The following is a 22,967-nucleotide window of genomic DNA, read 5'->3' as shown; positions in this document are numbered from 1 at the left end:
CTGTCGCGTACGGGTCCTCCTTGGTGGCGTCGTCCTGTGTGTCCGTCACGTACTGGTCCTCCTTGTTCGCGTCGTCGTCTGTCCGTCGCGTACTGGTGGTCCTTGTTCGCGTCGTCCTGATTTCCCAGCAGTTTTTGGCTGCCGCAAAATATTCACCGTGCGGGGTGACGTCGGTGCGAATCGTGATTCCTGGGTCGTGAATGGCTGGCTGTGAGCGTCCCGACGTCAGGTCGGCGCTTTCCCGGATCGCATTGGTAGGTGTTTTTTTGTTCGGTCGGGCTTTTTTACGATTCGTACGGTAATGGTGTACCCGTGCGAATCGTAATTCCTTGTTTGTGAAAATTGACGACCGGGTACGCGTCGGGCGGAGATTGTGCTCCGTCCGACGGTTCGTACCCGGTTTTTGCAGGATCGTGATCGGCACCCTAGTGTTCGATATGGCCCGGGTGGGGAGTGTACACCAAAGTTTCCTGTTAAGCGTGGCATCAGGCAGGGGTGTGTGCTAGCTCCCCTGCTTTTCACACTTTTTATTAACGAGGTAGACTCTGTTTTAAGGTCTGTGGGGGCGGATGCCCCAATCATACTTGACTCCTACATCCCAGTCCTACTATATGCGGACGACGCAGTACTTCTTTCTAGGACCCCTGTCGGCCTCCAACGCCTCATGGACAGGTTTTCCTTGTTTATTGGGGAAAGGAAGCTGGTTATTAACAAAACAAAGACATTTGTCATGGAATGCGGTAAGGGCCGTAAAAAACCTCATCCCTTCTTTATGGAAGGACAGAGGGTACAGACGGTCGATACTTTTAACTATCTGGGTATCACCTTTTCCAAGACAGGTAGCTGGTCCAGCGAAGTCACCCACGTTAGAGCAAGAATGGCGAAATGTGCTCACGGGGTATTTACGTTCGCCTCTAAGATCGGGGATAAACGGATTGGGGACATGCTGAAGATCTACCAGATGAGGTGCCTCTCAATTGCCCTTTATGGAGCAGGTGTCTGGGGGCATGTTTCGGTTGGGAGTCTTCAAGTGGAGGAAAACCTGTTTTTAAAAAGGTTACTTTGTTTGCCTACTTCAGCCTCCATGCATTTGGTGCATAGTGAACTTGGAATACCCCATCTCTTGGATTCCATTGCCCATAGACCTCTAATGCTGTGGCGTGCTATCTGGGCTAAGGAGGAGACCTCCATGAACAGAGCTATTATTAAGGACTGTCTGTCTCTAGATAATTATTCGAAGATCCCCTGGGTAAATTTTGTTATGCGCAGTTTTAAGGACATATATGGTCTTAATCTATACGAGGACTTCTATGCTGCCAACAGTTTGTCCAAAAGCGAACTGAAGTCTGTTTGGTTGTCGCTAAAGTATGAGCAACATTTGAAGGCCAGTAGCAATTTATCCACCTGTAAGCTCTATGACAGCTGCTGTGAGTTGTCAGGCTATCAACCATATTTGAGCTTTGTTACTAGACCCTCTCATAGGTTCGTTTTAACTAGACTGCGCTTTGGAATTGTTCACCATTTGGTGGCGTTTCCCAATATCAAAAAATACCCAATTGGTCCTTGCCCTTGTGACGGCACTACAGCCCAAAGCACAATGCACTTTCTATTGTTCTGCCCATTATATGGTAATTACCGTATTGCTTTTTTAAAACCCTTGTACAAGAAACTCGGTGTTAGAACAGTTAAGGATGTTATGAAACTGATATTTAACCCCTCTCCCGATGTTTGCTTTTTTACTGCCACATTCCTTTTAAAAGCTATCAAGGCTAGGCCCAGTATCATTATATTTTAATATCGTTATTGCTGTTCTTATCTCTATTCTGTTTTAATTCCATAGATGAAGCTTTTATGAATTATTCTTGCTATCAGTCTATGGTGCCGATCACAATCCGGTAAAAACCGGGTACGAACCGTCGGACGGAGCATATTCTCCGTCCGACGCGTACCCGGTCGTCAAAATATACAAACATGGAATTACGATTCGCACGGGTACACCATTACCGAACGAATCGTAAAAAAGACCGACCGAACAAAAAACACCTACCAATGCGATCCGGGAAAGCGCCGACCTGACGTCGGGACGCACGCAGCCAGCCATTCACGACCCAGGAATCACGATTCGCACCGACGTCACCCCGCACGGTGAATATTTTGCGGCAGCCAAAAACTGCCGGGAAATCAGGACGACGCGAACAAGGACCACCAGTACGCGACGGACAGACGACGACGCGAACAAGGAGGACCAGTACGTGACGGACAGACATGGACCCGAACCTACGAGTCATCCCTGCCCTCATAGCAGTCCACCTCCGCTACAGGTTACGACGCAGACGCCGCAGAAGGTCAGAATACCTAAGGGAGGGGGGAAAGTGGGGTGGGGTGGGGGTGGCACTACCAGGGCAGGCCACAAAACAACCACATGAGTGACACACTACACATGGCCTGGACATACCTGACTCCCATGCCCTGGTCACCACGAGGGGGTGGGGGCGTGTCCTGATAATCCAGCGACCGCCACAACGGAAGTCCGTCACCACGCGAACCGGCAACACAACCAGACAGGTACGTCCCGTACCCACGCCTGAAGAGCGTGGGTACGAGTCGGACCACGCCCACACACGTCACCCCAACAATGGCGGGACGGATCGCACCCACGTGGCAAAGGCCTGGGTACGGGCCGCACAAACATCACATAGTGTGGGGACGGATATGTACGGACCCTACCCCCACCCCGTATGCAAGGAGCGTACCCCCCACCCCAACAGTGAAAGTACGACCCGTACCCCCACCCGCGTATGCAAGGAGCGTACCCCCCTGCCCAACAGTGTAAGTACGACCCGTACCCCCACCCACGAATGCATGGAGCGTACCCCCCATGCCAACAGTGTAAGTACGACTCGAACCCCCACCCACGAATGCAAGGAGCGTACCCCCCAGCCCAACAGTGTAAGTACGACCCGTACCCCCACCCACGAATGCAAGGAGCGTACCCCCCACCCCAACAGTGTAAGTACGACCCGTACCCCCACCCACGAATGCATGGAGCGTACCCCCATGCCAACAGTGTAAGTACGACTCGAACCCCCACCCACGAATGCAAGGAGCGTACCCCCCAGCCCAACAGTGTAAGTACGACCCGTACCCCCACCCACGAATGCAAGGAGCGTACCCCCCACCCCAACAGTGTAAGTACGACCCGTACCCCCACCCGCGAATGCAAGGAGCGTACCCCCCTGCCCAACAGTGTAAGTACGACCCGTACCCCCACCCGCGGACGTACGGAGCGTACCCCCAGCCCAACAGTGTAAGTACGACCCGTACCCACACCCGCGGACGTACGGAGCGTACCCCCAGCCTAACAGTGTAAGTACGACCCGTACCCCCACCCGCGGACGTACGGAGCGTACCCCCAGCCCAACAGTGTAAGTACGACCCGTACCCCCACCCGCGAATGCAAGGAGCGTACCCCCCTGCCCAACAGTGTAAGTACGACCCGTACCCCCACCCGCGAATGCAAGGAGCGTACCCCCCTGCCCAACAGTGTAAGTACGACCCGTACCCACACCCGCGGACGTACGGAGCGTACCCCCAGCCCAACAGTGTAAGTACGACCCGTACCCCCACCCGCGGACGTACGGAGCGTACCCCCAGCCCAACAGTGTAAGTACGACCCGTACCCCCACCCGCGGACGTACGGAGCGTACCCCCAGCCCAACAGTGTAAGTACGACCCGTACCCCCACCCGCGGACGTACGGAGCGTACCCCCAGCCCAACAGTGTAAGTACGACCCGTACCCCCACCCGCGGACGTACGGAGCGTACCCCCAGCCCAACAGTGTAAGTACGACCCGTACCCCCACCCGCGGACGTATGGAGCGTACCCCCAGCCCAACAGAGTAAGTACGACCCGTACCCCCACCCGCGGACGTACGGAGCGTACCCCCAGCCCAACAGTGTAAGTACGACCCGTACCCCCACCCGCGGACGTACGGAGCGTACCCCCAGCCCAACAGTGTAAGTACGACCCGTACCCCCACCCGCGGACGTACGGAGCGTACCCCCAGCCCAACAGTGTAAGTACGACCCGTACCCCCACCCGCGAATGCAAGGAGCGTACCCCCCTGCCCAACAGTGTAAGTACGACCCGTACCCCCACCCGCGTATGCATGGAGCGTACCCCCCATGCCAACAGTGTAAGTACGACTCGAACCCCCACCCACGAATGCAAGGAGCGTACCCCCCTGCCCAACAGTGTAAGTACGACCCGTACCCACACACGCGGACGTACGGAGCGTACCCCCACCACACCAGTGTCAGTAGACTCGTACCCTCACCTCTAATGCAGTGTGCGTAACCCCACCGTGTATGTGCCAAGCGCACATATCCAGAAATCGGAGGTGTGTGTGCAGAGTCCACCCAGCAGTGCCCTGAGACAGGAGTGGTGGGTGTGGAGTCCTCCCAGCAGTGCCCTGAGACAGGAGGGGTGGGTGCCCATCACTCCCAGCAGTGCCCAGAGACAGGAGGGGTGTGTGCAGAGTCCTCCCAGCAGTGCCCTGAGACAGGAGGGGTGGGTGCAGAGTCCTCCCAGCAGTGCCCTGAGACAGGAGGGGTGGGTGCCCATCACTCCCAGCAGTGCCCAGAGACAGGAGGGGTGTGTGCAGAGTCCTCCCAGCAGTGCCCTGAGACAGGAGGGGTGGGCGCAGAGTCCTCCCAGCAGTGCCCAGACACAGGAGGGGTGGGTGTGGAGTCCTCCCAGCAGTGCCCTGAGACAGGAGGGGTGGGTGCAGAGTCCTCCCAGCAGTGCCCTGAGACAGGAGGGGTGGGTGCAGAGTCCTCCCAGCAGTGCCCTGAGACAGGAGGGGTGGGTGCAGAGTCCTCCCAGCAGTGCCCAGACACAGGAGGGGTGGGTGTGGAGTCCTCCCAGCAGTGCCCTGAGACAGGAGGGGTGGGTGCAGAGTCCTCCCAGCAGTGCCCTGAGACTGGAGGGGTGTAACACATGTGTGTGAGGCCAGAATTATCCACATGCATACTGGCTACAAGGGAACATGTCCCCATGAACTCATGTCAACAGACTCCACACACAAGTACAGTGATCACCAAGGATGCCACGATTGTCGCAGGTGGAGACATGGCCCTGCATGCATGGCCAAAGTAGAAGGGCTCCGTCACACACACAGCTCATGTAGACACAGCTCTGCGCTAAACATTGGGAACACCCTGCAGGGAAGAAAGCTGGGTACACAGAGGAAGGAATACACCCTTGGACAAGTGCACCATGCAGTAACTGCCTACATGAACAAAGAAAGTTAGCCAACACCTTGTGATGGCACACAGATCACAGGGTCCCACCAATGAGCAGTACACTACTACATATCCCACACACCCAAACCCTTACACACCACCCAAAACCATGTAGCAGCCCCACCAACACCAATACCAGCATAGCAGTAGTGTGATAATGAAAACAAAATTAAGCTTTATTCTGCAGGAGCACAATGTCCGTGGATCGCAGGCAGTTCAATCTTCACAAAGCCCATAGGGCAGTCAATGATTCTCAGCTGGATGGGGGACACAGTGGGATGCGTGTCCCCTACCTTGCCTGCACAGTCAAATGGCATCGTCTTCCACACTGGTGAGGGCATCAGGGGGGGGGGGAGCAACAGGCACCGCAGGGACATCAGGGCAAAGGGGCGGCGTTGTGGGTGCAGGGATGGAGGAGTCCACCACAGGGGGTGGGTCAGTGCCAAAGGCGGAGGCCAGGATGGCACTACACACCTTTGCAAGGTCATCCAGGGAGTCCCCTGCACCCGAAGGGACCTCAGGCCCCAAGGAGGGGGGGGGTCAGAGGGATGGGTCGCAGCGCCACCAGGGGAGGGTGGAGACAGGGGGGGAGACTCAACCACCCTGACCGGGGACCTCCGTGACCGCTTGCGTGGTGGTGTAACTGTGGGGCTCAGGGACAGAGCGGCCATGAAGGAGTCCTTGGGGGAGATGTGGCCAGGAGAGCTGAGGGGAGGGGATTTGGAGGGAGTGGACTGGGTGGAATGCGGACTCCCACTATGGCTGCGTGTCACACGTTTGCCCCCCGACCCAGTGGGTGTGCCTACCTCACCCTGTGTGTGCGTGTCAGGAGGAGTGCGGTGGACCTTCCCTGCTGGTGTGGTGCCCGTGTCCGTTGATGTGGGTGCATGCCGACGTCTGGGTGTACGTGTGACAGGCATGGGAGTGGGAAGTGTGGATGGGGCAGGGGTAGGTGGGGGGAGGTCGCGCTGCAGGAGACCCACCGCTGCAGTCAGTGTGGAGTCGATGGACCTCAGCAAGTTGCGTTGGTCAGCCTGCGATGAATGAATGCCCTCCAAGAAAGCCTCGATGTTGGTGAGGGTTTTGCCGTGGGCATGGAGGACATTAAGGATCGCAGCCTGACCAACCTGCAGTTGCCGCTGGATGTCCACAGACTCTGCATTGGCGGCAGCAGTGGAGACAGGGGCAGGGGGCGCGGTGCCTGGCAGGAAGGAGACATGCTGTGACCGGGCACGCTGGGAAGGGACACGAGCAAGTGGGAGGCGGCTGGTGGAAACTGAGGGGGCGGTGCGAGGTGTTGTTCCGCTGTCAGCTGCTGGTGCAGCCTCCGCCCACTCGGAGACATCGTCCCCGGACCTGTCAGCTTCGTAGTCTGATGTGCCAGTCGACAGGTCCTCGGCCACACTCTCCTCCGCCTCTGTCCCACTCGATGTGCCAGCCCCGATGTCACGGCTGGCACTGGTGCTCGGTCCCTCCGCCTGGTCTGTGTCCATGTCTCCCTCTGTGTCCCCCGACGATGCTGTGGGCAGGGTGGAGAGACAGAAATTATTCAGACACCTGTACACATCTGTCACATGAGTCCAATCTACATAGGTAACATTGCATGGCCTGAAAAGGAAGATCCCTAACATCTACTGAACAGGGTACCGATGTAGGGCATGCAACACACAGTTGGTTGAGCCACCATGCCACTGAAATACCATGGAGAGCATGAGACAATAGCTAAACACAGGAAAAGGAGTCTGACATAGCACCCAGGTCCTGGGGACAATCCAGCACTGCATCTGCACCACACAGCGTTTGCGAAAATACCGATGACCAGGGACCATATCCATGAACTTGAGACACATGCTGCATAGGTAATGCTGAAAACATGCACAACATGACTCGGTCACTGCACATTGCGTGTGTGTCCAGGCACATCACACACTGCCCAGACCCAGCAAGTGGTAATCAGGATTTAACACATAGGCATTGCCCGCCCCAACAAGACCCTACACGAGGCAAATTGTGGAGACACAGGTGGCACCAACATCTCATGGTCTGGGTGATACACACAGGGGCAGGCAAAAAGCAAGATTGGACGCCAAACAGCCAAGGTGCGCCTGTACAAATAATGAGGTACCAGTGCCCATCCTCAGATGAGTATAACAAGACACACAGGCACTGGCAACTGTGAGTATGAAGAAGGACAATCAGGTCAGGCTGCACAGTGGACACCTGTACAAATTATCACGTCTATATACATGGTGACAGGGGACAATGGCACAGAGCACAACTTACGCTGTAGACACTGACAGTGGCCACGTTCATGATGACACATACACCACTGAGGAAAAGGTGCCCCAGGGGACAGTAGTGGGCACGCAACTACATGCTACTGAATGGTAATGACAGCAACACACGTCACCATCCCTGCACTATGTGTATCGCACAGTCATGCACATCATGTCACAGGCCACTACATAGGACATGCGCGCTGTAAGGCATGACACATGAGAGACCAACTCCCATGTCTGGAGTCAGCATCAGTGCCAACTGACATGGAACCCACATGCAGTGAACTTGACAGTGCACAGGCAAGGTCCCACAACCTGTTACACACCACCCCCACACATGATGCTACAGACATTGTTCCCGTGGACAAAGCGCCAGCCTACATTACCCTGGGAAGGAGTGACTACACACAGACCAGGGAACACATTGCAAGGAGGGGAAGGGTGGCAGGGGCACAGCGCTATACTGGGCCAAACAGGATCTGCACAGCACCTTTAAACCCTGCCAGTGGATTCATGCTACTGTGCCCTTACAAATGCCGGTGACACACAACAAACACACATGTACCTACCCCCTTCCGGCTGCTGCATCGCCTGTAAGCGCCTCTCCAGGTCTGGAAAGACCACCGGCAGCACACGCCTGTGGAGGTGGCTCAGACGGCGGCGGCCGCGGCTCTTGTGGCTCTCAGGTGAGTCCCCCAGCAGGAGCCGTGCAATCCTCCGCGTCCAGCACCGGATATCCTGCCAGCGTTTCCTCACCTGGGCCAGGCGCCGCCTCCGACCATCCACACCCCTCACGGCACTGACGGCGGTCAGCCAGATCTGCTCCTTGGCAGTGGCGCCTACCTGTGAGGAGGAACAAGTGACACCACATCAATACACCAGCCACATGTCACAGAGAGACATATGGGTACAAATTAGCTGGTAATAACAAGGCATGTCATGCAGCCAACGCATTGCACCTTTGTCATAGGGACATCATCCCCTGGTGAGGGAAAAAGCAGTACGTGCCACAGTGGGTACACAGGTGGAATGATGGCAATGTCACAATCAATGATCTAGGCTCACACTGTGCATCACACCCACCCCTCCTGGCTCAGGGCACTGCTGTGAGGACTCCACACCCACCCCTCCTGTCTCAGGGCACTGCTGGGAGGACTCTGCACCCACCCCTCCTGTCTCAGGGCACTGCTGGGAGGACTCTGCACACACCCCTCCTGTCTCAGGGCACTGCTGTGAGGACTCCACACCCACCCCTCCTGTCTCAGGGCACTGCTGTGAGGACTCTGCACACACCCCTCCTGTCTCAGGGCACTGCTGGGAGGACTCTGCACACACCCCTCCTGTCTCAGGGCACTGCTGTGAGTGATAGGCCCCCACCCCTCCTGTCTCAGGGCACTGCTGGGAGACATCAGGCACCCCCCCCCCCTGGGACCCCCCCGACAGTACATGGCATGTGTGTTACACCTGGACGCAATGGCAGAAGTCACAGTCACCACATAGGGACAGTCTGTGGCAGTGGCCTATGCACTCACCTGATAACCTGGTCGCCCATACAGCATGGAGTACTGTGGGAGGATCACATCCAGCAGAGCCATGTTCTCCTCCAGGGTGAATGGCTGTGTCCTCTCCACAGCCCTTGACATGGTTCCAGGGAATCAGTAGCAGCAGCTGGGTCGACGAATGCAAAGATGTGCAGGCAAGTGCTCCCTCATGGGACCTGGCTGCCTTATATGTGCCCTTCTGCCCAGTCTCATGCACAGGAGTACAGAGAGATTGGTCACTCACATTTGCATCCTATGTTTCCACCAATCCCTTCAAACCTAGCAGTCTGTGGGTTCTCTATCGGTTTCATTCTCCTGCATGATGTCAGCCCCACAAACACATTGCAACAAAGTAGACAAATCCCAACTGACTTCTGCTGTGCACCTTCCAGAACAATTTCCAATTTTGAACTTGGTCTCCATGACAACCAGCATGCATGTAGGCCTTAATACTTGTCCCCCATGTAATTTGGAGCATCACACACAGGTACGGTGCGTGTGGGGGCCCTAGGGCACCCCAAATGCATGGCAACGGCCCGTACATGCATGCCTACGCTCTCCATCACTTTTGGTCTGCACGCGTATGCGTACTCGTAGTGGTACGGACCGAACACTCGCATCTACGCTCACTATCACTACGGGTACGCATACGCGTGCAGACCCATAGTGATAGTGAGCGTAGATGCGAGTGTACGGTCCGTACCACTACGGGTACGCATACGCGTGCAGACCCATAGTGATAGTGAGCGTAGATGCGAGTGTACGGTCCGTACCACTACGGGTACGCATACGCGTGCAGACCCATAGTGATAGTGAGCGTAGATGCGAGTGTACGGTCCGTACCACTACGGGTACGCATACGCGTGCAGACCCATAGTGATAGTGAGCGTAGATGCGAGTGTACGGTCCGTACCACTACGGGTACGCATACGCGTGCAGACCCATAGTGATAGTGAGCGTAGATGCGAGTGTACGGTCCGTACCACTACGGGTACGCATACGCGTGCAGACCCATAGTGATAGTGAGCGTAGATGCGAGTGTACGGTCCGTACCACTACGGGTACGCATACGCGTGCAGACCCATAGTGATAGTGAGCGTAGATGCGAGTGTACGGTCCGTACCACTACGGGTACGCATAGAGGGTGCAATGTGTGCCAGGCATGCCCTTGACTCCTTTGACATGTGTGCATGTGGGACTGCGCACTTGGGGTGAGCGTCACTGGCATGGCACGGACACCAACACACGGAAGTGTCCCATGATGCCCGGTACAGGGGTCATGACACATGACTCATCACTACCCACAGTGCACAATGTGACTATGCCATATATGTGTCCGGGATTTACATCGGGTTGATGTTGTTGCACCCTCAAAAGCTGCAGCCGTTGCAGCAACCAACATGTGGCTGTGTGTAGATTGTCATTGCACACTGTTCCCAACACCATGCCACATGTGTTACCGGATGTGAGGTGCACATGTATGCAAGGGACACGGAGTAGCGTGACAAGGCCATGTCGGCAAACTCACAAGGAATGTGTGGGGAGTCATGACATGTGCACCTTCATGGCAAGGTGTGTGGGCTGGACTAGTGTAATGTCATGTGACCTGTGGCTCAAGTGTTCCGCTGCCAGTCTCTGCAATCAGCATCACACTTCTGCTGATGTGTGGGTGTATGTCACTCCTGTCTTGCGTCGGGCAGTGCACTTGCACTGGGACACAGCTATTCCCATGGCGTGGCATGGGGAGGTTCTCAATCACCGTGTGTAGCTGGGTCTTGGAAGGAGTGTCACCTTGCATCCATACGTGTCCTGGGCATGTAGCACATGCCTGACTCCCTATGTGGCATGTGTGTATTGGCAGATTTACATGTGCTCAGTAGACATGAGTTGTTCTCGTAGTGCACTCACTCTTCCTTGTCACTTCCAAATCACTGCAGAGCGCCTCCTGTTGCCCGAAGAATTCCAGACTTGGCCACCATGCAGGAGAATGACAGGATCCGGCTCTACCGCTTCACCCAACCGTTGATTCTGGAGCTGACGGCGAGACTGGCACCACACCTGCAACCGCAGCACAGGTATCCTACGGCACTGACACCCCAGCTGAAGGTAATGGCTGCCCTACATTTCCTTGCCACGGGTACCTTCCAATATACCATAGCTCATGTTGGTGGCATGTCCCAGAGCATGTTCAGCGGTGTGCTGCATGATTTCTTGGAGGCCATGTTGATTCACCTGGATGACTTCATCAAGTTCCCAACCCCTGAACAGATGACTGAGGTCAAGCGTGGTTTCTATGCCCTGGGAGGGATGCCCCATGTCATTGGGTCCATAGATGGGACACATGTAGGTTTGGTACCACCACACGCACGGGAGGTGGCGTACCGCAATCGGAAGCACTACCACTCCATCAATGCCCTTGTGGTGTGTCTGTCCAACATGGTGATTTCACATGTCTGTGCTCGTTTTCCAGGATCAGCACACGATGCCTACATCATGAGGCGTAGCGGGATGCCTGATATGATGATGCAGCTGCGCAACGAACGTGCATGTGTTGTTGGTGGGTACAGTCTGTCTGTCCTGTATTCTGTTTGGCCGAGCAGCACTACCGCTTCGCCAGTTCTAACGATATCCATGTGCTTTCCATTTAGGGGACGCTGGCTATCCCAACATGCCTTGGCTGCTGACACCTCTCCGCAACCCCATCACGCCGGCCCAGCTCCGCTACAACACCGCCCATGGCCGGACAAGGCGAGTGATAGAGAGGACGTTTGGCATGCTGAAGAGCCGATTCCGGTGCCTCCACAAGACCGGCGGCGCACTCCCATATGCCCCGGCGAAGGTCTGCAAGATCTTCATGGTCTGCTGCATGCTGCACAACATGGCAGTTGAAAGAGCTGTGCCCCTCATCCTGGATCAAGATGACGAGGACCATCCACCCTTGGAGGACGAAGGGCTTGGCAATGGGGCTAGTGATGTGGAGGATGTGGAGCCGCAAGAGGACATCCGGACTCGGCTCATACGCGACTTCTTTGCTTAGTGGTGAGTACCAGGGTCTGAGTGTGCACGCATTGGTCCCCGTGTGGCATGCGTTGTGATGTGTGTCTCCACCTGCATGTATGGCACGTGGGTCAGAGGTGTGTGTGGGTGTGTCACTGGAGTGATGGTGGCAGTGATGGTAGTATTTCCCCAGGCATAATTGTGACCTAGCATGTTGTCATACATACATGTGTCGAGTAAATGCACATGCAAGTGGCTGTGCTTCTTGTGGCTGACTTCTTGTGTGTCTCTCTTCCCCAGGTACCTGCGCATGCCGTTTGCTGGTTGCATTGTTGTGGCACTGCTATTCCTCATGGACATGGCATCGTGGGCTGACTCAGCGTTACAGGCACGGACAGGTTTGGAAGTCTCCATGGGGTAAGGGATGCATCTGGGGTGTATTGGGTGTGGCAGTTGTTCACGATGTGTGCACACTGCCCCGGTCGGGGTTTGGGTCCTCTGCAGACATGTGGCATCCCCATGGGACACGACATGCAGCTGGGTACACCTGAATAGATGGGCTGCCTGGTTGTCAGTCATCAGTGATGGGATGGTGGATTGTGATGAAGGCATCAATGTGTGTGACACTGCCCTCGGACACATACGGTTAACATTGTCTTGACATGGCGTGGGACTTCCACATCAGCGGATGTATGGTGTATGGCAGGCTCTCCGTGAGCAGCTGTGGGTATTTAGCTATTATCCGACACTTGTGTGCCAGTTCCATGGCTATCACGCATTTGTGCTGCAGAAGGGGGGTGCCAGTGTTGGAGCCACATGTTACTCCACATGATGTGTTCATGTGTACTTCAAGTTGCCTCTGCAATCCCAAACACATGACTATTAAAGGTGTCCCTATGCCTCCAAGGTGCCTCTTCTCAGTCAATGCTGGTGTGTTGGCACGGTGCATCCTGCATGTCTGGCATGGTATTCCCTGATTGTGGCTATGTGTCAATGTGTCGAGTGGCAAGATGCAAGCTGTGTGTGTGTGCTGAGACTGTGTAATGGGCATGATGTCCATGACTGTGTGGGTATTGTGACATGTGCCATCCCCATGCATCCAACGTTGTCCATGACCCCATTCTCTGCATCCACCGGACTCAAGCTTGCAGGACATGGTTCTGCCACCTGTCTACACGTACCTGGGTGCCCCCCAGGACACGGGCCAGGATCCCTGACCTCTGCGCATGACTGTTGCTGTACTCAATGTGTCTGTCAGCACGGTTGTTCGGCCACCCCCTCAGCTGGTTCTGACCATCACGGGTGTGTATGGTGCTCCATGTCTGTCTTGCCTAGAAAACTGTGACCCATGTGTCCTGTGCCAGACTCAGGCCCCAGGGTGTGGATGGTTGAAGTGAACAGATGACTCAGGCATGTTTAGACTGTACAAGACACATGTTAGGTAATAATGCTACCAGCAGGCATCTACTCTTAATAGTGTGATTTATTATTGGGGGGGGGGGGCCAAGTGAGGGCCTTTCCGGGATTAGGGAATCCAAAGTTCAGTAGGGGAGATGGTGTCCTTGCCATTGGAAATCCTCAGAGTCCATGCCACAGTCTTTGTCAACATTGGTCAGCCAGTGACCAGCAGGGCCATGTGGCAGAGAATGTCTCTTGATGCTGTGATGCTGTTGCTCCAGTGGGCCAGGTGCCAGGCCAGGTGTCCTGGGAGATGGTGATGTAGCAGCCACCCTCACGGTCCTTTCCGTGGATGACCCGGCTTCCTGCGGGGAACCTCAGCAGCAGGCCGTGACGACGTCTGGGATGCTCCGTCGGATGTTTCCTCCTCCTCCTCATGATCCCTCCCTGTGGGTGGTGATGTTCTCCGCCTTCTGGCACAGGGAGGGTCGGCCATGGTGTCGGCCATCCGACGGAGTTCAGCGTGAATCCCCTGGGACGCCGTCACTTGCTGAGCCTGTCTGTCCTCCATCCTCCGTTGGTGTAGCTGTAGACAGGCTATTAGCTCCGCATGTTGCTGGGCCTGCTGGACCTTGATCCCCTCGAGGACGGACACAACCTGGGCCATGCCCGTGGTGTCCTGCCGGTATGAGTCCAGGATGTTACGGACATGGGAAAATACCGGATCCCCAGCCAACTGGTCAGGCTCGCGCCTCCGCCGCTCTCCACTCCCACCACCCCTGCCCACTTGCGTCTGGCCTGCACTTGTGGGCACATGGGGTCTCCGGGACCCCTGAGGGGTGGCATTGGCGTTGTCGCCTGCCTCCTCCTGGGTGCCCGGGACACCGTGTCCCTCCTGGCGAGCCTGGCTGCATTGTGGTGTTGGGGCAGGGATCCTGGGTGTCTCCTGGGATGTGGCAGGAGTGGGGGTGGTGGTTGGCACGGTTGTACCTGACGCAGGTGCTGCAGGTGGTTGGACACCAGAGGGGCCAGGTCGGTCGGGGTCGTCCGCAGAGTGGTGAGAGTGGTCGCTGCCGGTGGGATCGGTCTCCTGCAGATCCGGGTCCTGTGAGTGTTCCCCCCCAGTGTTGGGGGGTGCAGCACGACGTTGACCTGTGTGTGAGAGAGAAAATGTTAATTTTGATCCATGCAACATCCATGTTTCATCCGTTACAAAGTTGGCACATTTCCTCTTGGAATTAGGATCTGTCTTGCATTCCACTCACAGTGCACTTGTGCATGTGTGTGTCCCTTGGGCACCAATTTGGCCCCTTTAACTATGTGTGGCACAGTCTTACTTGCTGCGTCAAGTGTGACTGCAGTCAGCAGTGGAGTGTGCATGTGTGCCGAGCTATGCGTTTGCGCCTTCCTTGTAGCACTGTACATGTGCACATGGAGTGGATCCACACACTCATATGATGCAGGTGGCTGTCCTTGTGCTCGTGTACAGGTTGTAACATGGCCCTGCGTTTTGCCATGATGAAGAGGGGGGGTTCTGGCACTGGGCACCCTTGTCTACATGCACGCAGTCCACCTGCTGACGAGCAGACATTCCCACACACCAAAGGACTGATTTGCTCTCCCTGTGTCTCCCTCCTTCTCTGTCCCCCTCTCCCTCCCTCTCTGTCCCCCTCTCCCTCCCTCCGTGTGTCAGCCTCCTCCCTCTGTCCGTCTCCCTCCCTCTCTGTCCCCCTCTCCCTCCCTCTCTGTCCCCCTCTCCCTCCCTCTCTGTCCCCCTCTCCCTCCCTCTGTGTCCCCCTCTCCCTCCCTCCGTGTGTCAGCCTCCTCCCTCTGTCCGTCTCCCTCCCTCTCAGTCCCCCTCTCCCTCCCTCTCTGTCCCCCTCTCCCTCCCTCTGTGTCCCCCTCTCCCTCCCTCCGTGTGTCAGCCTCCTCCCTCTGTCCGTCTCCCTCCCTCTCAGTCCCCCTCTCCCTCCCTCCCTGTCCCCCTCTCCCACCCTCTGTGTCCCCCTCTCCCTCCCTCCGTGTGTCAGCCTCCTCCCTCTGTCCGTCTCCCTCCCTCTCAGTCCCCCTCTCCCTCCCTCTCTGTCTCCCTCTCCCTCCCTCTGTGTCCCCCTCTCCCTCCCTCCGTGTGTCACCCTCTGTCACCTTGGCCCAGCTTCCTGGGCACACACTGTTAGCAGATCTTTGAGTGGCCCTTGGCCTGTTGATGTGAGTTTGTTTCTGATCTCCAGGCACCCATTTTGTCTGCTGTGTGTCTGTGCGCTGCTGCTGTGGTGGTGTGTGCTGCCACTCTTTCACACTGTTGGCTGTTCATTAGCTGCTGGCATGTGCAAAACAGTGCATTCACCCCCATGTGTTGATGCAAGGCGTCCGCCATTTGCTGGCAAGTCATTCCTGTGTTGGGACACAGTGTTTGTCTGGCTGTGACCTAGGCCATATGGGCAGAGGGCATTGTTGTCTGCTTTGGAGTCGCACTATGTGATTCTTGGTGCCCAGCCTCCCGCCATCCGGGTTACCGTGTCATGTGTTGTTGTCTTCTGTGGCCTGTGACTTGACATTGTCCAGCTGGGTGCATGGGGCATGGTGGCAGCAGTGGCATGTGCCTGCTCATGGAGTGTGGTTGAGTAATGCGATGGCTTGTGGTGGTTGCGTGCCTGTTATTGATTTTGGTTGTGGTTGCTTTTCCCCCCATGTGAGGTGCGTTGTTTGTGTACTCACCCGGGTCTCGGAGTCCTTCTACTCCTTCAACTGCCTCCACCGGCAGTATGGCCATCACCCTCTCCTCCCAGGGATGGTACTGTACGGCTCTGCGGGAGGGCCCTCCTCCGGTGGCGTTGGCCTGGTCGTGTTCCTCCTGCCTCTTGGCTCTGACCCTCCTCCGCAGATCGTACCACCTGTTCTGGCAATCCTGCTTGGTCCTCCTGGTGTCCGCAACAGCATTCACAGCATCGACGATGGTCTGCCACATGGCTGTTTTGGCTGCCTGGCTGGTGCTTCTGACCAATGTTCCAAAGATCTGTGGCTCGACTCTGAGGATTTGATCAACAAGGACCTCCAACTCTCGGTGACTGAACTTTGGATTCTTGGTAGTGGGCATGGTGAGGGGTGTGGGTGGGGATGGTGTGGGTGTGGGGGGGGGGTGTGGATGTTGGGGGGGGGTGTGGATGGTTGTGTGTGTGTGTGAATGTGATGAGAGGGTGTTTGTGAGGGTGGTCGTTTGAAGGTGTGCAAGTGTAAGGTGTGGTGTAGCTTGTAGTCTGGTTCTGTGGTGTCTGGCAGCAGTGAGTCTGTTGGAAAGGCTCAAGGTTTGTGTGTGTGGGCCCTTTTTATTGGTCCATGGGTGGGTGTGGCAGTTTTTGAATTTTGGGTGGGTGTGTTATAAGGAGTGGTGGTGTATTGGGCCTCTGTTTGTTTTTGGCAGTTGCAGGTCAGTGATTGTGTTATTTAAGTGGTTGTTGGCCATGTTTAGTGGCTGTGTGCCTTTCGACTGGTGTATTCTTGTGTTGTTTTATTTTGTCCTGGTTGTGTACGTGCGTTTTGAGCGTGTGTACGGTGTGTACATGGGCCATTTGGTTGTACGATTTTGTCCTTGTGTGTGGCTTTGTAAGACTCGTACATGCGGTTGTGATGTTGGGGCATGGGGTGCGCTCCGTACTTAGGAGGTTGTGTTGGGGGTGCGCCAGGAACGTACTGGGGTGGGGGTACGACTGGAACGTACTGGGGTGTAGGTACACGAGGGGTACGACACGTACAGGGGTGGGGGGTGTACATTGACGGTGGTACGACACGTACTGGGGTGGGGGTACGACTGGAACGTACTGGGGTGTCGGTACACGGGGGGTACGACACGTACAGGGGTGGGGGTATGACTGGAACGTACTGGGGTGTAGGTACACGGGGGGTACGACACGTACAGGGGTGGGGGTACGACTCGAACGTACTTGGGTGTAGGTACACGGGGGGTACGACACGTCCAGGGGTGGGGGTACGACTGGAACGTACTTGGGTGTAGGTACACGGGGGGGTACGACACGTCCTGGGGTGGGGGTACGACTCGAACGTACTTGGGTGTAGGTACACGGGGGGGTACGACACGTACTGGGGTGGGGGGGTGTACATTGACGGTGGTACGACACGTACTGGGGTGGGGGTACGACTGGAACGTACTGGGGTGTAGGTACACGGGGGGGTACGACATGTCCTGGGGTGGGGGTACGACTCGAACGTACTTGGGTGTAGGTACACGGGGGGGTACGACACGTACTGGGGTGGGGGGGTGTACATTGACGGTGGTACGACACGTACTGGGGTGGGGGTACGACTGGAACGTACTGGGGTGTAGGTACACGGGGGGTACGACACGTACTGGGGTGGGGGTACGACTGGAACGTACTGGGGTGTAGGTACACGGGGGGTATGACACGTACTGGGGTGGGGGTACGACTGGAATGTACTGGGGTGTACATAGACGGTGGTACGACACGTACAGGGGTGGGGGGGTGTACATTGACGGTGGTACGACACGTCCTGGGGTGGGGGTACGACTGGAACGTACTTGGGTGTAGGTACACGGGGGGTACGACACGTCCAGGGGTGGGGGTACGACTGGAACGTACTGGGGTGGGGGTACACGGGGGTACGACACGTACAGGGGTGGGGGGGTGTACATTGACGGTGGTACGACACGTACTGGGGTGGGGGTACGACTGGAACGTACTGGGGTGTAGGTACACGGGGGGTACGACACGTACAGGGGTGGGGGGTGTACATTGACGGTGGTACGACACGTACTGGGGTGGGGGTACGACTGGAACGTACTGGGGTGTAGGTACACGGGGGGTATGACACGTACTGGGGTGGGGGTACGACTGGAATGTACTGGGGTGTACATAGACGGTGGTACGACACGTACAGGGGTGGGGGGGTGTACATTGACGGTGGTACGACACGTCCTGGGGTGGGGGTACGACTGGAACGTACTTGGGTGTAGGTACACGGGGGGTACGACACGTCCAGGGGTGGGGGTACGACTGGAACGTACTGGGGTGGGGGTACACGGGGGTACGACACGTACAGGGGTGGGGGGGTGTACATTGACGGGGGTATGACACGTACTGGGGTGGGGGTTCGACTGGAACGTACTGGGGTGTACCTAGACGGGTGGGGGTATACATACACGGGGGGTACGTGTCGGACGTACGGGGGCTGGGGGGAGTGTTGGGCGCGTATGCGGGCACATGTCTCCATGGTTGCTATGGGTGTTCGGTGCGGACGGTGTTTTTTCCATACGGTTGTACGGTCGGACGCACGGGATGGATCGTGATTCCTCGGTCGGACTTGGCTTTTCACGTTTGTAAGGTAAATAGTCCGAGGACGTGTCGGACACATTTTCCGACCCGAGGACGTGTGGGGAATGATTCCCAGTGCGGTTCGTATGGACTTTTTACCATGCGAATCGTGATTGCCAGTTCGTACGGCACTTGTACGATTCGTACGGTAAAAAGACCCGATACGAGTCGCACGGGGGAATTTTTTACCGGATTGTGATCGGCACCTATGTGTATTATTGATGTTTTTTATGTATGATCTGCTTTTATGGACTTTTGTCAAGCTCCGAATAAAGCTTTATGAATTGAATTGAATTGAGTGCAAACAATATCAAGACACATGGCTGATCAACAAAACACAACACTGAATTGCCAGTCACACACTCTGCATACTCACAATTGGCACCAGCAACAAGTAGGTGTCCAATTACAAGGACACTTCAACACACCGCACAGTGCAGAACCTACAACTCCCACATGTGCAAACAGGTGAGCAGTCTATATATCGACTTTTTAATATCGAGGGACATAAATATCGAGTCAAAAATATCGAATGTCCAAAATATCGAAATAGATAATATCGATGTGAAAAATATTGTTTTGTTTTTTTCTTATATGTCGATGTAAGTAATATCGTTAGTAATAATATCGACATGTGAAAATATTGTCATTGTGTGTTTAGTAAATATTTTGAAGTTGTTTGTATAAATAGTTAAAATGTATATAATATGAGAAATATTTATATTGTTTTAGGGGCGGGATGTTGGGTTATAGGGGATAAGGGTGGGGAGTGTTTTAAAAAAGTTAATTTATTTTTTTAATATATTGTAAAATTTAATTAGTAAATTTTATTTAAAATGTGAAATGTATATTTAATTTTAGGAGCGGGATGTTGGTTTATAGGGGATAAGGGTGGGAAGTGTATTAAAAATGTTTATATGTTGTTTAATTTAAAAAAAAATAATTTAGAAATTGTAAATTAAATGTAGAATTTTAAAAATAATTTTAGGAGCGGGATGTTGGTTTATAGGGGATAAGGGTGGGAAGTGTTTTAAAAATGTTTATATATTGTTTGAATTTTTTTATAAATTATTTAGAAATTGTAAATTAAATTTAGAATTTAAAAAAAATTTTTAGGAGCGGGATGTTGGTTTATAGGGGATAAGGGTGGGAAGTGTTTTAAAAATGTTTATATATTTGTAAATTTAAAAAAATTCTTTTTTAGAAATTGTAAATTAAATTTAGAATTTTATAAAAAAATTTAGGAGCGGGATGTTGGTTTATAGGGGATAAGGGTGGGAAGTGTATTAAAAATGTTTATATATTGTTTGAATTTTTTAAAAATTTATTTAGAAATTGTAAATTAAATTTAGAATTTTAGAAATAATTTTAGGAGCGGGATGTTGGTTTATAGGGGATAAGGGTGGGAAGTGTTTTAAAAATGTTTATATATTGTTTAATTTAAAAAAAAAAATAATTTAGAAATTGTAAATTAAATGTAGAATTTTAAATAAAATTTTAGGAGCGGGATGATGGTTTATAGGGGATAAGGATGGGAAGTGTTTTAAAAATGTTTATATGGAGGAGGAGCCTAGTGCGCAACCAAGATGGCCGCGTAGGTGCGAGGCTCCCGAGGACCTCCGCGACCTCCTGAATTAATCCTGGCGATATCCTGTCCTTGTTGAGGGGAATGTGTTGGGGAACCGGAGCTGAGGCGCCACCCGTTTTTTGGGCTCGAATCGGACCCCGGACGCCGGTGGGAGCATCGATCGAAGGTTGTGGCCTTCTCCTCGCCGGCCCCCCGGATTGGAGTAGTGGGGCGATCCGGGGACAAAGTGAATAACAGCGGCGAACGGGGCTGGGCGACTGGCGTACCCCGCACTTTCACTTTCGCTTTTGCGCCCTCCTAGCTCTCAAGCGGGGTCGGACTGCGGAGCGGGGTGTGGTGGTGTGGCCTTGTCCAGGAGCCCGGCTGACCCGCCGGCGGTGGGTTGACCCGCGGTTCGGTGGTCGCCCCTGCCCCCCCCCTGGCACCCGTGACTTGGTATAGCGGCCCGTTTGGGGTGCTTGGCACGACGGTGGCAGAGCCAGCATGTCCACCAAACAAGATGGCGACCGGGCGAAGGTGAAGACGACCCGCCGTGGCACGGCGCACCAGGCCAACAGTATGGACCGCTACACGCTCCAGAAGGGTTCTCCGGAGACATCGCGTGCATCCCCGGTGGGCCCGACGGAGGCATCCGCTCATCCGGTGGATCTGACCCTCCGGGACGTCATGGGCGCCATCGCAGAGATGAAGGCCTCGGTGGACCAGCGTTTCGACACCTTAGCGCAAAAAATAGACTCGGTCCTGGTGGATGTGAGCCTTGTGAGGGCAGACTTGTCCAAAACAAACGACCGAGTCGACTCCCTGGCCCACACCACAACGAGCCTCACGACAGACGTGGTGGCCCTCCAGAAGGAGGTGCGCCGGCTTGGCCAGGCGAGCGCCCTGATGGACCGGCGACTGGAGGACTCCGAGGGTCGGGCCCGGAGGAATAATGTCCGTATTGTGGGGGTGCCGGAGGGACGAGAGGCAGAGGCGGCGGATCTTTTCGTGGAAGAGTTGATCCTGACCCACCTCCAGCCCCGGGGGCTGAGTAAGCTTTTTGCGGTGGAGCGTGCTCACCGGGTCCCCGGGGGCAGACCTAAGACTGGTGCCCCGCCGCGGCCTCTCATTGCCCGGATTTTTAATTTCCGGGACAGAGATGCTATCCTCCAGACCTCCAGACAACAGGGACCGGTCAAGCTTGACAACATGGAGGTACATTTCTACCCAGACTTTACCCCGGCGGTCCAGAAGCAGCGGCAGAGCTTTCTTGGTGTTAAACGTCGCCTAAGGGACCTGAACCTCAAGTACTCAATGCTCTTTCCAGCTAAGCTGAGGGTAGAGGTGGATGGTCGCACGCACTTCTTTGACCGGCCCGAGGCGGCTGGGGACTGGCTGGACACTCTGCCTGGAGATCGGGGCCGGGGGGGCGGGGGGGGCGCGGCTGGCGAGGAGGGCCCACCGGAGCAGAATTGAGGGGTGACTGCATAGGCCTTGCTCTGGACGTTGTTCCTTCACCATTTATTGATTGCGTATTTTCCCCTCCTATGGAGGTCGTGCGGGGTCTGTTGGGGGCTTCCCTCCTCCTCTGGGGGACTAGTTAGTATTTTAGCTATGGGGCGACAGGCACACTGCACTTTGGGGGGGCTGTCTGGGCTCATGCAGGGGTGCAGGGAGGGGGGAGTTTTGTTGGGACCGGGGGGTGGGGGGGGTGTGTTGTTTGTTAGCACCGCAGGGCAAACCCGCTACTATGTTGTTGTTTCTAGGATGCTCGATGGGGGACGACCGATTGTTTCGACGTATGATGGGGGGTAGGGATTTGGCTGTGTTGTCATGGAATGTTAACGGCCTGGGGGATAGGATTAAGCGTGGTGTGGTCCTGCAGTACTTAAAACGTATTTCACCAGATGTTGTCTTCCTGCAGGAGACGCACCTCATAGGTAACTCCTTTCATGCAATGAACCGGCGGGGATATCGTTTGGCGGCCCATTCTGGCTTCACCTCGGGCTCGCGGGGGGTGGGTATTATGATCAAGAACTCGCTCCCGTTGGAGATTGATGAGGTGCGCCATGATGAGAGGGGACGCTACACGGTCCTGGTGGGAAGAATGGAGGGTAGAGTGTTTATCTTTATATCAGTGTACGTCCCGCCTGGGTTACAAGCCACCACATTTGCGGACCTGGGGCGCCTCCTTCTGGACCTTCCGAGTGGCCTGCTGGTGGTTGGAGGGGATTTTAATGCGGTAGCCTCTGGGTCTATGGATCGCCATCCCCCTAGGGACCTCCCCCGGGCACAGGCGTGGCTGCCCGGCCTTCTGGACACGCTGGGCCTGGTGGATTGCTGGCGATTAAAGCATCCTGCATTGCGACAGTACACCTTCCACTCGGGTGCCCATGGTAGCCTCTCGCGGCTTGATTACATCCTTGTCCCGGCGGCCCACGCAGGGAGGGTGGGGGAGGTGCGCCATCTGGCGCGGGGTATCTCAGACCACTCCCCATTGTTGTTGCATCTCGATGTCTTCCCGAGGGGGGAT

The sequence above is a fragment of the Triturus cristatus genome, chromosome 7, assembly GCF_964204655.1.
Source record: "Triturus cristatus chromosome 7, aTriCri1.1, whole genome shotgun sequence".
Taxonomy (NCBI): Eukaryota; Metazoa; Chordata; class Amphibia; order Caudata; family Salamandridae; genus Triturus; species Triturus cristatus.
The sequence above is the reverse complement of the archived record's forward strand: the minus strand, read 5'-3'. Positions refer to the sequence as shown.